Here is a 14658-nt window from a genome sequence, read left to right as displayed (position 1 = left end):
GAGATGAATAACCATTCATCAGTGCACAGATTTTTTTGGGTTTGAAAATCACTTTGCCATCCAAATTTAAATGTCACACTCCCTTTTGCACTGGTCTACCTTCTGATAGGTAACAAAGTAAAGCTATGATATTACAACAAAGTTTCTCAGTACAGTAGTGGTGTTGGGCCACCACAAGCTGTCAGAACAGCTTCAGTGTCCCTTGGAATAGATTCTACAAGTCTCTGGGACTGTAGAGGAGGGATCGAACCACATTCTTCCAAACATTCCTCAGTTGGTGTTCTGATGATGATGCTGGAGAGTGCTGTCTAAATTGTCAGCCCAGAATCACCCAGTGTTCATGTGAGTTGAGATCTGGGGACTGCAGAGCCATAGCATATTATTTGCATTATTTTCATATCAACAGTTAGCCTCACTAACTAGCACCTCACTTGCCAGGACAGCATAGTGGTTCAACAGACAAGCTGTCCAGGCAGCACATATGCCTGGGAGAATGGCATCGAAACCCAGAAGTGAGAGATTTGTCAACCTTGGCCAGGTCATTTGCACCTGTGGATTTGGCCCCTCAAAGTAAAGTACAGGTTGAGGACTGCAACCAAGCAGGTCAGGAAACACTGCTGTATGCAAGAATCCTTAGTACCCAGGCCTCTTGACAGATTGCTTACTGCGTCTTAAGCCAGTAGGAGAACTGCGTGCTTTGCAATAAGCTTGCCATATATGCATTAATGCCCAATGTCATATCACCCAATTTTGTTAGCTGGCATCCATGCACACATGAATAAGAAGATATCCAAGTGATATTCACCAACCCAAGTAGCTGCATACATAACTAGCATTTATAAAAAATTTTCACTATTTGCAAGATATATTTACTTATTCCTATTTACAAAGCACTGAAATGAAAGTCCATGCACCAGTGAATCAATGATAGTTCTGAGTCTCAGACATTTTTGTTTGTTTTACTCGACACTCAATGCCGAGCATGCTGCTTCTAGGTTCTGCTAGGCAAAGACATATAAAAAAGTGTGGAACCAACAGCCAAATGTGCAGCAGTTTTGCAATGAGACAAAAATAATTAAGACAAATACATTAGTTAACTTTATAGTTTTTCATTACCCTGCCAGAAATGAGGTTTATAGCCTATAAGTACACCACCCACAACTAGCTGGTATGACATAATAATAATAATAATAATAATAATAATAATAATAATAATAATAATAATAATAGTATGGTGTGTCACTTGTTTCTAGGGCCTAGTCCACACTAATATGGCTACATATTAAAATTACATTTTACATTTTACATTACATTTAAAATTACATTCCACACTAAAATGTCATTTTTGATTCCCAAAAGCATGGTGCATGATTTCCATATTTCAGTGTTGTGTTGTCCATAATGCTTAGATGGCAGAAACCATTGTGATACTGTATTAGGTATTTTAATTTCTTGTTTGACTGCTTTCTATAGTATAGTGACACTGTGGCATGTAAGAAAATGTGTGTTATGTTCATTGTCACATTCCAAACAAAAATGGCAGACATGGTGGCTCTAACGAGTCCAAGTCACCCAACAATCAGATATTTTTTAGTAGTGACACTATTAGTTCAGTGACATTTGAACCTAGTATGGATTCTCTGCTCTGCTCTCTACTAGATAAGAGACATAGGGAATTTTTGTGCTTTTTTTACTGAAGCTTTCTTGAACCATATGGGCCGTATGGAACTCTTCAATTCAATTCAATTTTATTTGTATAGCGCTTTTAACAATGGACATTGTCACAAAGCAGCTTTACAGATTTAAATGGATCCACAAAAATATATTGTAAATATTTGAATTTATCACCGTGAATTTATCCCTAATGAGCAAGCCAGTGGCGACGGTGGCAAGGAAAAACTCCCCGAGATGATATGAGGAAGAAACCTTGAGAGGAACCAGGCTCAAAAAGGGAACCCATCCTCATCTGGGTGCAACGGATAGTGCGATTATAAATAAATCCCTTCTATTGTGTACTATATGGACAAATAGTGCAATTGTGCAACCAATAAATTCATCACAGTTTTTGTAAGAAGTCCGGCTGGTTGAAAATCTATCCACTGTCCACTGATGGAGTCCTGAGTACGAAGCTGCCCATGGCAACTGCAGCCCCAAAGCCACTACAGCAATCGCAGTCCCAAGCCATTACAGTACAGCTCCCCATATGTGATCCCCATGCCATCTCCACAGCCCCCAGGTGGCACCATCCCCAGCAATCCAAACAGTTCTTCAGGCAGTCCATATGGGGCCACCCCCAGCAGCAGCGAGCGAACTCAACCAATGAGAACTCAGGCAGCGAGGAGGAGCAGAAGGGGTCAGGATCACTGGCATCACTGGCATCTCAGGAGTAGCGTGTGTAGCTTGACAGAGAGTGAGAGAGAGAGAGACTGCAAATATGTTTTCAGCCTTGACTTAAACACTGAGACTGTGTCTGAGCCCCGAACACTAAGTGGAAGGCTGTTCCATAACTGTGGGGCTTTGTAAGAGAAAGCTCTACCCCCAGCTGTAGCCCGCATTATTCGAGGTACCAACAAATAGCCTGCACCTTTTGATCTGTGTAGGCGTGGCGGATCATAACAGACCAAAAGTTCACTCAGGTACTGTGGCGCGAGACCATTTAGTGCTTTATAGGTCAATAGTAGTATTTTATAATCGATACGAAATTTGATTGGGAGCCAATGCAGTGTGGATAAGATAGGGGTGATGTGGTCATATCTTCTCGTTCTAGTAAGGACTCTCGCTGCTGCATTCTGGACTAACTGGAGCTTGTTTATGCATCTACTGGAACATCCAGACAGTAAGGCATTACAATAATGGAATCTAGAGGTAACAAAAGCATGAACTAATTTTTCTTCATCATGTAGTGACAATATATTTCTTATTTTAGCAATATTTCTGAGATGAAAGAAAGCAATCCTAGTTATATTATCTACATGAGCTTCAAAAGAAAGACTAGAGTTGATAATCACACCTTTTACTGCTGCACATGATGAAACAGAAAGGCCATCCAGAGTTATTATGTAATCAGAAAGCTTACTTCTAGCTGTATGTGGTCCTAGTACAAGTACTTCTGTCTTGTCAGAATTAAGTAAGACAAAGTTAATAAGCATCCAGTTTCTAATGTCTTTTACACATTCCTCAACTTTATTAAGCTGGTGTCTGTCATCTGGCTTTGCTGAAACATACAACTGTGTGTCATCAGCGTAACAGTGGAAGCTAATACCATGCTTACGGATAATTTTGCCCAGAGGTAGCATATATAGAGAAAAGAGCAGTGGGCCTAAAACAGAGCCTTGCGGGACACCAAACTTTACCTTAGCATGAGAAGAGAAGTCACCATTTACGTCTACAAACTGATAACGATCAGTCAAATAAGACCTGAGCCAGGAAAGGGCTGTTCCCTTATTGCCTACTACATTTTCTAGTCTATTGAGGAGAATAGCATGATCAATGGTATCAAAAGCTGCACTAACGTCAAGCAGCACCAGCAAGGAGACACAACCCTGATCACAGGCCAGTAGTAAGTCATTTACAACTTTTACCAGTGCTGTCTCTGTGCTATGATGAGGCCTAAATCCTGACTGATACATTTCATGAATGTTATTCCTATGTAAGTATGAGCATAGCTGCTGTGCTACAACCTTTTCTAGGACCTTGGAAATAAAGGGGAGGTTTGATATTGGTCTATAGTTAGACAGCTGACAGGGGTCAAGGTCAGTTTTTTTATCAGGGGCTTGATAACTGCTAATTTAAAAGATTTAGGTACATAGCCAATGCTAAGGGAAGAACTGATTATCTTTAAAAGAGGTTTGATTGTTTCAGGAATTATCTGTTTGAGGAAACAAGTAGGTAAAGGATCTAGCATACAGGTTGATGATTTTGATGATGAAATTAGTGAAATTAGTTCAGTCTCTTCAAGGGGAGTAAAGTGTTGTAGTTGTTTATCTAATATTATCATATTATCATCTACAGGGTTAGTTATAGAACTGTCTGGTTTTAAATAATAGTCTGAATTTCTAGCCTGATATTTTCAATTTTACCATTGAAAAAATTCATGATTTCATCGCTGCTATATAATGATTGTGTGCGTGTTTCTATTGTGGTCTTATTCCTAGTTAATTTTGCTACAGTATTAAATAGGAATTTAGGATTATTTCTGTTATCTTCAATTAGGGTGGAGAGATACATTGATCTAGCAGCACTAAGAGCTTTCTTATAGCTCAAAAGGCTCTCCTTCCACGCTATTTGAAATACTACCAAGTTAGTTCGACGCCATTTACGTTCTAGTTTTCGAGTGCTCTGTTTTAAAGTTCGTGTGTGATCGCTATACCAGGGTGCTAGCTTTTTCTCCCTAATTATTTTTCTTTTTAGTGGAGCTACCTTATCTAGCGAGTTGCAGAACGTTGATTCTAAACATTCAGTTGCCTGGTCAAGTTCTTCGGGATCAGACGGTGATCCAATCATGGTTGATAAATCTGGGAGATTACTGATAAAACTCTGTGCAGTTGTTGACGTGAACGTACGTTTGACATGGTGACGTGGCAAGGTGCATATACTATGATTAATACACATTTTAAATGAGATGAGGTAATGATCCGAGATAGCTTCAGACTGCGGACATGAGACTATATTTTCTATATTTAATCCGAATGTTAGTATTAAACTCTTCCCATTGGCATGCAATAAATGGGATTCCCCCAGCTATGGAATAGGTTTCCAGTTAGTGTTCTGGACCCAGGCACAATCTTGGTTTTTAGGTTTAGTTTAAAAGCAGATTTGTTTAGTCAGGCATTTTGTTAAATAGCTTTTCTGTTAGGTAAAGGTGTAGATTTGGTTTGTTGATGGTAGATTGGCAGGATGCTTTATGTTCTTGGGTGCTCTCATGCCTACGCTACCTTCTGGCTCTCTCATTTAGTTATGCTGTAATAGTTAGACCTGCTGGAGCCCACCTACTTGTGTGTGTGTGTGTGTGTGTGTGTGTCCTTGCAACAGATTTAGTTTAACATTATAGTATACATTTGTGGAAGAGAAATGATTTAATCTCACTATCCTGTGTTACCCAGAAGAGGATGGGTTCTATTAGGTGTCTGGTTCCTCTCAAGGTTTCTTCCTTATCTTTGTGATTTGCATTATGTCTATTCTTAACAGCACTAAATAAATAAAATGTAATCAAATTAAGCTGTTGGGTAGAGCTGCTAGCTTTAATATTTGTGGTAAGGTATGGGTGGAGGTATGAGGGTCAGTGGACTGTTCAGAGACTTTCTTCAGTCTCCAAGCCAATCCCACCAGTATGTGGATTCTGAAACAGCAGAGGGCTATCTCTACATATTTGGCCCATTGTGCTTCTTGGTGGTGATATCCCAGATGGCGAAACTTGAGTTGTTTGACTGGTCTGAGTCCAGTTTCCTGGCCATCCATATCTGTGTCATCTGGATACTCCAACAGATGGCCATCCCTGACAGAGGATCAGGCAGTGCTAGGATTAGCAGAGCAGGTTGTCCTTCAGTCTCCATGCCTCTTCCAGGCTTACCTTGGCTTCTTTGTATCAGGAGTAATTCCTATCCCACTTATCCTCCTCTAATGCATCTGGGTCTGGTGATGTAACAACCTCTGATGCATCTGGGTCTGCTCAGGTGTCATCCACTCTGGTGTTCCTCTCTGACTCTTGGGAGGTTTGCAGTCCTTTGCTTCTCTGACTTGTTGCAAACCCCTTCATGTACAGGGAGTTTCTTCAGTTCTCTGCTTCCAGGAACTTCCATCCTCAGCAGAGAAATGACCTTTTTGCCTTTCTGCTGGTTCACCTCCTCACGGTGGTCTCGCACCTGATTATTAACTTGTGAAATCCACGCACTGAGGTTCTTCAAGTAAGCCTTCAGGTATTCTGTGTAAGGGAGAGGATCTCCTTCTCGGACATTGCAGAGTGCTACTCTCATCATCCTTCTGGTCATGCTGTCATAGGGCGCAAGACCAGGTTTTTGGTTGTGTGAGGTCCAGAGAGAGATTAGCATGGCTGGCAGGCAGTTTTCAGTCAATTTCAGATATGGGTCTTCCAGGGGATGTGTAATGCTTGTTGGTTCAACTAGTGCTGTTGCAGAGTGGCTTGGTGATGGTGAGGTTGGTCTGCATCCAATGCAGTCCAATAAGTCTTTAATTTGCACATATTTTACTAAAAGACCATTCACAGAATTCGTATAACTTGTATGAAGCACATGTACACAAGCACATATGTATATCTAAAACTTTTGTCTCATATTCATCTTTTGATTCTAACCCAAATGTCTTTTGATCAGAATTTCAGTATTAATTTCCTGATATTAACATGTAGATGTGTAAAACACTAGAACATGGTACCTTTGGTGGCAGATCACCCAATTTTATGTGAGCAAAAATATTGGAACAGAGAGACTTAAAGTAATTTAAAGTAAAAAACAATTAATATTTGGTTGCATATCCCTTGCTTGCAATAACTGCATCAAGCCGGTGGGGCACTGACATCACCTGTAACACTGCGGGTACCTTCTCAGGCAAATCCGTGGCCACTTGCACAGGCTTTTATAATGCGGCGCTCTCATCAATCAGCGTAACTGTTCAGCACCTGGCCGCACCTCTTCATAAGCCCTCCGAATGCCTCACTCCGCATGCCTCAGTCCTGTGCCAGCCAGCAGAATGGCAGCATGCTGCTCTGTTTAGTATCTATTGAGGTTTATGTTTAGAAAAGCGAATATTGAGGTTCATGGCTGGATATATTTAATATTAAGGAAAGATATAGTTATTTCAAGTTTGGCCAAACAACAGGGCCATTTTGTGTTACTTTCCCGCCATGCTGCGGTGTTTTTGTGTTGAGCCGTAGGCTCTGAGTTTCCCATGCATGTACCCTTCACAGTATCACACAAGCACTATTACAGTCAGCCCTATTACCCCCAGAGTTAACTCAGTGGCTAGCCGCCTGGTTTGCGCCCCGCTCGAGGTGCCCTGTTTTTCAGGCTGAGCCGTTTGGTGGACAGTTTATCACATAAGCACTGCGACTCATGCACCTATTACCCCCGGAGTTAGCTCAGCAGCTAGCACTATGGATCAGTGCACTCAACCTTCCTGGTTTATGCCCTGCTTGTGGCGTTCGCATTTTAGGCAGAGCCATTTTACGGTCCATCTCCGCACTTGGTTCCACTCCACGCCATATATTATGCTCTCAGACAAGCGGGCCCTGCACGACGCTATTATGTATCCCAGCACCAAGACCCATAACATCACCAAACTGTTGCATTCTTCTTTTGCGATGCTTTTTTTCCAGGCTTGTACAGCAGCTTCTTTCAGCTGTTGTTTTTTTTTGGGGGATGGGAGTAGGGGGGGTTCTTCCTTCACGCTCCTCTTCAGGATGTGAAAAGCATGCTCAGTTGTGTTAAGGTCTGGTGATTAACTTGGCCAGTCTAAACCCCTCCACTTTTCTCCCCTGAAGATGTCCTTTGTTACAATAATAATAATAATAATAATAATAATAATATGTTTAATTTATATAGTGCTTTTCCAGAGCTCAAGGACACTTTACAATAGTGATACAAAAAGTTCCTCCCAATTAGATTGGATGCATTTCTCTGTAAATTGACAGAATGTTTCTGTAGACTTCTGAATTAATTCTGCTGCTATCATCATGAGTTACATCATAAATAAAGATTAGTGAGCCCATTCCAGAAGCAGCCATACAAGCTCAAGCCAAGACACTACCTCAACCGTGCTTGACTGATGAGCTCGTATGTCTTCGATCATGAGCAGATCCCTTCTGTTGCCACACTTTGGACTTTCTATCACTTTGGTGGAATTAATCTTGGTTCCTGAACTTTTGTGGCTCATCTCTCATTTCTTTGCGAATTACAATCTGGCCTTCCAATTCTTACTGCTGATGAGTGGTTTGCATATTGTGGTATGGCCTCTATAGTGTATTTCTGTTCTTGAAGCCTTCTTCAAATGGCGGATTATGATACCTGCCCTGTGAAGGTTGTTGGTGATGTCACTGACTGTTGTTTTTGGGTTTTCCTTCTCACAAGATCTCACAATGATTCTGTCATCAACTGCTGTTGTTTTCCTTGGCCGACCTGTTCGATGTGTGGTTGTTAGTACACCAGTGGTTTCATTCTCTTTCAGGACATGGCAAATTGTTGTATTGGCTATGCCCAATGCTTGTGCAACTGCATTGGCTCTGAGCAATTTTCTCTCTTTTCCCAGCATCGAAATGGCTTGCTTTTCTCCTATAGGCAGCTCTCTGGTCTTCATGTTGGTTTATCTTTTTTAAGAACAAATGCAGTCTTCACAGGTAACAAAAAACACCTGTTAGTCTCACCGAAACTGGACAGTTTAAGACTGGAAAAAGACCAGGTGATTTTTTTCTAATCATCAACTGTCCAGTTTGGGTGGGTTTGTGACCATGATAGCCTCTGATTCATGTGCTTGGCTGACAGGAGTGAAACCCAGTGTGGTATTCTGCTCTTGTAGCCCATCCACCTCAAGGTTCGATGTTTTGTGCATGCTGAGATTCTTTTCTGCTCACCACGGTTGTAAAGAGTGATTATATGAGTTACTGTTTGCTTCCTGGCAGTTCTACCAATCTGGCCATTTTCCTCTTGTCAACAAGGCATTTCCACCCACAGAACTGTTGCTCACTCAATGTTTTTTTTTCATACCATTCTGTGTAAACTCTAGAGACTGTTGTGTGTGAAAATCCCAGGAGATCAGCAGTTTCTGAAGTACTCAAACCAGCCCATCTGGTACCAACATCCATGCCACGATCAAAGTCAGAGAGATCACACCTTTTCTTCATTCTGATGTTTGATGTGGACATTACCTGAAGCTCTTGACATGTATTTGCATGTATTTGCATGTATTTGCGCTGCTGCCACATGATTGGTTGATTAGATAATTGAATGGGCAGGTGTACAGGAGTTCCTAATAAAGTGGATGATGAGTGTATATTCTAATCTCAGCAATGTTAGAGGCCATTGTTTTAGAATAATACAGGAAATAAAGGTTCATCAAAGAGTTTACCCCTTTTTACTGTATGTTTTGCATCCTCACTTAATGTTTACGTTTGTGACTATTAAATACTGATAAATAGCAATAAGTAGTAACAAATGAATAACTTTAGATCAATTCACATCATTCATCTGCCTCAAAATGTTAGTCTCATTCAATTCAATTCAATTCATTTTTATTTGTATAGTGCTTTTTACAAAGGTCATTGTCTCATCACCTATCCACAATTATATATATTTTTTTAACTTTTATTTTTTTAACATCAACATTGCATTCAATACTGTACAGTTTTACTTTTTGGCATGTTAGTTTTTCGTATTCCTACTGTGTTGACAGTTTTAGGTATATCAAGTACATTATACAGTAAATGAAAACGTCCATGTATATTTGATAATACAATCCCCAGAGAAAAAGGAGGTACAAAATGGAAAAAGTAAAATAATAATAATAATAATAATAGATAAATGAATAAGTAAAAGAAATAAATAAGAGAAGGGCAGGTGACTTTGAGGTAGTTAGAACAAGTATGACATGGTATGAATTTTCTTATTGAATTATGTTATTAATAAAGGCATTACAGGGGTCCATCTCTTTAAAGATGTTGGCCTCTGAAGCTGTGGTGCATATGTGATTTGTTCCACTTTGTACAGCTCCTACATTTTTTGGATCCAATCACTGTATGATGGAGGGCCAGGTTTTAACCACCTGAATGTGATACACTTAATAGTGGCTGGTAGCAGGTTTGCAGCAAATATATTTTAGCTCTACCCTCGAAGCCTTCTGGATGCACTCCAAGAAGGACTTCTTGGGAATCTTTGGGAATCTCATGGTGGAAGATTTTTTTAAGAGCATTAAATATTCCTTCCAATAATTTCTTAACAATAATAATTTCTCTTGACCACAGAATATGGGTGTGATTACAAACTTGCTGTCCACATTCTCTCCAGCTCTTGTCTGAACTGGTCGGATTTCATTTTGCTGTTATTTGTGGAGTCCGGAAATGTCTTGTTGTTATCTTCCATTTGAACTTCCTCCAGATATTAGAGCTGGTCACTAGATGTGCCTCCCCACATGCCTCCTCCCAGGTTTCAGAAGAAATAATTGTCTTCACTTCAGCCTCCCATTTCTCCTTTATCTGTAAAGTGTTATTTGGATTAATAGACGGAAATTTTAGGTATACATTTGAAATTAATTACTTAACCCCATGTCCAATTTGTAGCTCTTTATGTGTTGTAATGTCTGTTTTAAGTATGTAAAAAAAAAAAATCAGTCCTTGGGAGTGTAAACACATTTCTTATTTTAGATCACTTTTTGAAATCTGTGTTTGCATATGATGGTCCAAAGCCCTTAATATAGCCTATACTAGCAACTGATGAGTACTTAAGACAGACAAAACAATGTTTGTATAGTTTTCCAAATTTTTAACGTGACTTAAGTCCACTCTCCCATTTGAGCCTCTTTTAGGGATATCTGAAAAATGTAAAATGTTAAGATATATCAAACAAAGGCTCTTTTCAATATTGATCCATTTAGTCTATGTGTGATCCTTTATCCAAGAGTGCAGCCCAGAAGTAATACCTGAATTTTAAAAAGTCTCAGCCCCTATTATAATTTAATTAATAATTTTGTTTACCCTTTTAGCTAGAATGGTCAATAATATATGTAGATCACTGTTCAGCAATGAGATGAGCCTATATGACTGACATTCAGAATCTTTACCTGCTTTGTGAATTACTATTATGGTTGCTTCCCTCCATGAGGGGGCACTATTCCTGATTGCAGCGCATAATAATGTGCTTTTAGTAGAAGCTGAGATATCAGTTCTTTAGCATTTTTGTAGAATTCAATAATATACCTGTCAGATCCCAGGCTTTTGTTGTTTTTTAACATGGAGATTGTCTCTGTTACCTCACATTCCTTAATAGGCTCATCCAGATCCTTTGCCACTTACTCTGTTAATTCAGTTAGTTTTATATTCTTTAGAAGTGATGCCACCCACTAAACAAAGATATGTCCAAAAGGAGTTTTTTGAACGTCTTTGTCACACATCGAAACGATGTCCCCTGAGGAGCCAGAATGAAAGTTTTTGTGAAAGTTTTTAAAGTTTTCATACTGTGTTTTTAGACCCACAGGACCTCTGTACAAGGTTAAAAATTAGTTCATTGTGAACGTCTTTTCAATGTCTTATAACGTCAACTGCAGACTCATTTTAGACATCATTTACACCGATCAGGCATAACATTAAAATCACTACAGGTGACGTGAATAACAGTGATTATCTCGTTACAATGGCACCTGTTAAGGGGTGGGATGAGGCAGCAAGTGAACAGTTAGTTCTCAAAGTTGATGTGTTGGAAGCAGGAAAAACGGGCAAGCATAAGGATCTGAGTGACTGACAAGGGTTGAATTGTGATGGCTAGATGACTGGGTCAGAACATCTGCAAATGGCAGGTCTTTTTAGGCGTCACCGGTATGCAGTGCTTAGTACCTACCAAAAGTGGTCCAAGAAAGGACAACCAGTGAACATGCAACAGGGTCATGGGCACCCAAGGCTTGCTAACATCTTGGTGCCAGATACCACAGCACACCTTCAGAGATCTTGTGGAGTCTATGCCTCGAAGGGTCAGAGCTATTTTAGGACCAATTAGAACCAATATTAGGCAGGTGGTTCTAATGTTACGGCTGATCGCTGTATACTGCTTCTAGACCAAATAAACAGTCTCACACTGTATTCAGTTAAAACTCACTTTTATTTTGATGTAATTTCCAGACACTGTGTGTGTCCAAAAAATCATGAAAACAAAAATGAAACTTATGCTGCAGTGGATAACAATCCACCTAGCACATGAGCTTCAGAACTCATATGACTGCGTAGCAATTTTGTATAGAAAAATGTTCTTTAAAGTTCATTGTGTGTGTGTCCCCACCTCACTTTCTCTCTGATGCATGCTTAAAGTGCTCCTAAGAATGTTGTTTGATCATCTCCTCAGTTGCATCTTTGCCCCATTTCATTACTGCAGCTACAAGCGTGGAATAAGACGTCTATAAGTCGTGCCTACTTTTAACAGCTTGGTGACCAAAAGAGTACAAAGTTTTAAAAAAATTAATAACATGCGGATTTAATAATGTTTTCTACCTTCTTACATGTACCAAAGGTGGCATCCAATATGTAGGAAAACAAGGAGACAACTTAAATTTATAATTAATTACTTTTGAAAGGAGCTAACTGGGCATTACTTCTTAAAACTGCCAGAGCATAAGAAAATATTCACAAGTGTAACGTTGACCTTAACTCGTTTCTGGTTGACTTAACATGACCATCATGTAGCACGGCTAATGTACTAGCTAGCTAACCTGGCACCAACATTCGTAGCTAGCTAACAATAACCCCTAATGTTAGCTCTATGTGTTAGTTCGCTAGCGCTTAGTTATTTAAGCAATGCTTGTTCAGTCACTTGTGCTAACTTTACAGTTGTGAATATTTTTATATTTGGCAGTTTTCAAAAGTAATGCCCGGTTAGCTCCTAACGCTATGACTTAAACCAACGTTTAACAAGTAATTAAGCTGGCTTAGATGGTAACGCTAACTAGCCACAGGAGGTTGAAGTTGGTAAAAAAAAAAAAAGCTAACATTAACTTAGTTGACCTTACCTTAGATTTGTTCAACTAGCTTGATGAGTTCGCATTTTGCCTTGCTGTAACACGGTCCTTGCAAGAGCAGCACACCTCATGTCTTGCAAGAAGCGAGGCTCATGGGTGTGAGTCGCTGCCCGATCTGAGTAGCAGATGCGCGAGCTCGTCCGCCGGCAACACCATTTGGCCAAACACGCAGAACTAGTAAAGTTCGTTATAGTTATGATTACATTTGGTAATGACTATTTGGACGGCGTTTGCGTGGTTGCCTGTCGTAACATAGCATTTTTTATTAATTCAGTTCAATGGGGCTTTATTGGCATGAAAGTTTCGAGAACAACTGCCAAAGCATCAAACAATTTCTCCAAATATTTGGACAGTACAAAATAACAGCAATATGAACATTATGCTACGACAGGCAACCACGCATCGCAACTGACATTGACAACTTTTGAATTGAATTGACAATTCATATGTCGATTTCCTGCACCCGTCTTGCACGTTCACAGATTTACAATAAATACATACATACATACATACACCTAGCCAGACGTTCAAATATTGAACTGCACTGAACTTTATCTACGTCCAAGAGGGGTCGTAGTCAGACATGCAGATATGGACAGACTGACGCAGACATGATATACACATCTGCTGGGCGGTGTATTTTCACCAGAACAGGTATCTGTGTTTTTATATAGGGATTTGTAGAATCCTGAGAAGGTTTCAGCAGTTTCATCAGGTTTGGTATGGGGGTTGATAAGAGTTACTAGATTGTATTATCTGTACAATATTTGAGGATCTTTGCTTTCTTTAATCTTATTGCTAATAATTTACTTGCCCCATTACCATGTTTATGATATCTTTGGTTAGTAAATCTTAAATTGGCCTCAATCTTTTCAGCTATTAAACTATTATATTCTCTTCAGGCATCTTTTAGTTTATTTAGTAGTGTTGGATTTATGTAGTTGTTTATTTAGGTTTATTAGGTTTATTTATGTAGTTGTTCCAAATTTTTAATTGTTTGTTCCAATTCATGTTGTCTAGCGTGGCGCATGTGAATGAAATAATCCAGCCTCTAAGGTTTGCTTTTTCATGACCCCATGCAATAAATGGCGATACCACTGTGCAATCATTTGTACTTAAATATAATTTAAACTCTGTTGTGATAAAAGTAATGAATTCCTTATTATTAAGGAGAGATGCATTTAGTCTCCACTGCTTGGAAGTTGGCCTATATCCTATTTCCCATAACAATTCTATGGGTGAATGGCCCAAGACTGTCATTTGCAATATCATCATATTGACTATTCTGTGAAGCTCAGCCTTGGGAATTAAAAACTAATCTATTCTAGAATAGGATGCACGTCTATGGCAGTAAAAAGAAAAATATCTATAATTTGGATATTTGCTTCTCCATACATCCACAAGTCCTAGCTCATTTTAGCATTTTACTCACTCAGGAGAGTGGGGTATTGGAAACAGGTTGTCTGTCCATAAATTGTGACATAATACAATTGAAATCTCCCCCTATTAATAGTATTCCAGAGCTATGCTGTGTTATTGCATTAAAAACTCTTCTAATAAAATCAGGTTTATCTTCATTAGATGCATACACATTCATGAGCGAGACATCTATGCCATCTATAGAGCCATTTATCAAAATTAATCTTCTCTCTGTATCTTTATGAGTCATTGCTAAGGTAAAATTTACTTGTCTATGTTTCTCAAGTTCTACGTCAGACAGGTGAGCTTCTCGCAGGAAAGCTATCTGACAGTTTGTTTCAGCTGACGTTGAATCTTTTTCCTCTTCAAAGGGCTATGAAGGCCTGTAACATTATAACTTACAACCTTTACAGATCCCATTGTTTGTTACATATGAACAGAGGGACATATTCTATCCTTTAGAGTGCGAAGGGCAAGAGGCAAGTGGGGAAGTCACATATTTGTATGTTTGCGTAC

General features: G+C 39.4%; 1 long non-coding RNA gene across 1 annotated transcript; it reads right to left on the bottom strand.

Annotated features, from left to right (window-relative positions):
• Positions 1 to 9221: 9221 nt before the first annotated feature.
• LOC128319731 (uncharacterized) lies at positions 9222 to 13408 on the bottom strand. The gene is made up of 2 exons (XR_008303198.1): positions 12715 to 13408; positions 9222 to 10198 (listed from the first exon to the last, which is right to left on the bottom strand). It is a non-coding gene; the product is annotated as an uncharacterized LOC128319731 (long non-coding RNA).
• Positions 13409 to 14658: the final 1250 nt, after the last annotated feature.

This window comes from Pangasianodon hypophthalmus, chromosome 13, assembly GCF_027358585.1.
Source record: "Pangasianodon hypophthalmus isolate fPanHyp1 chromosome 13, fPanHyp1.pri, whole genome shotgun sequence".
Classification (NCBI taxonomy): domain Eukaryota; kingdom Metazoa; phylum Chordata; class Actinopteri; order Siluriformes; family Pangasiidae; genus Pangasianodon; species Pangasianodon hypophthalmus.
The sequence above is the reverse complement of the archived record's forward strand: the minus strand, read 5'-3'. Positions and strand labels throughout refer to the sequence as shown.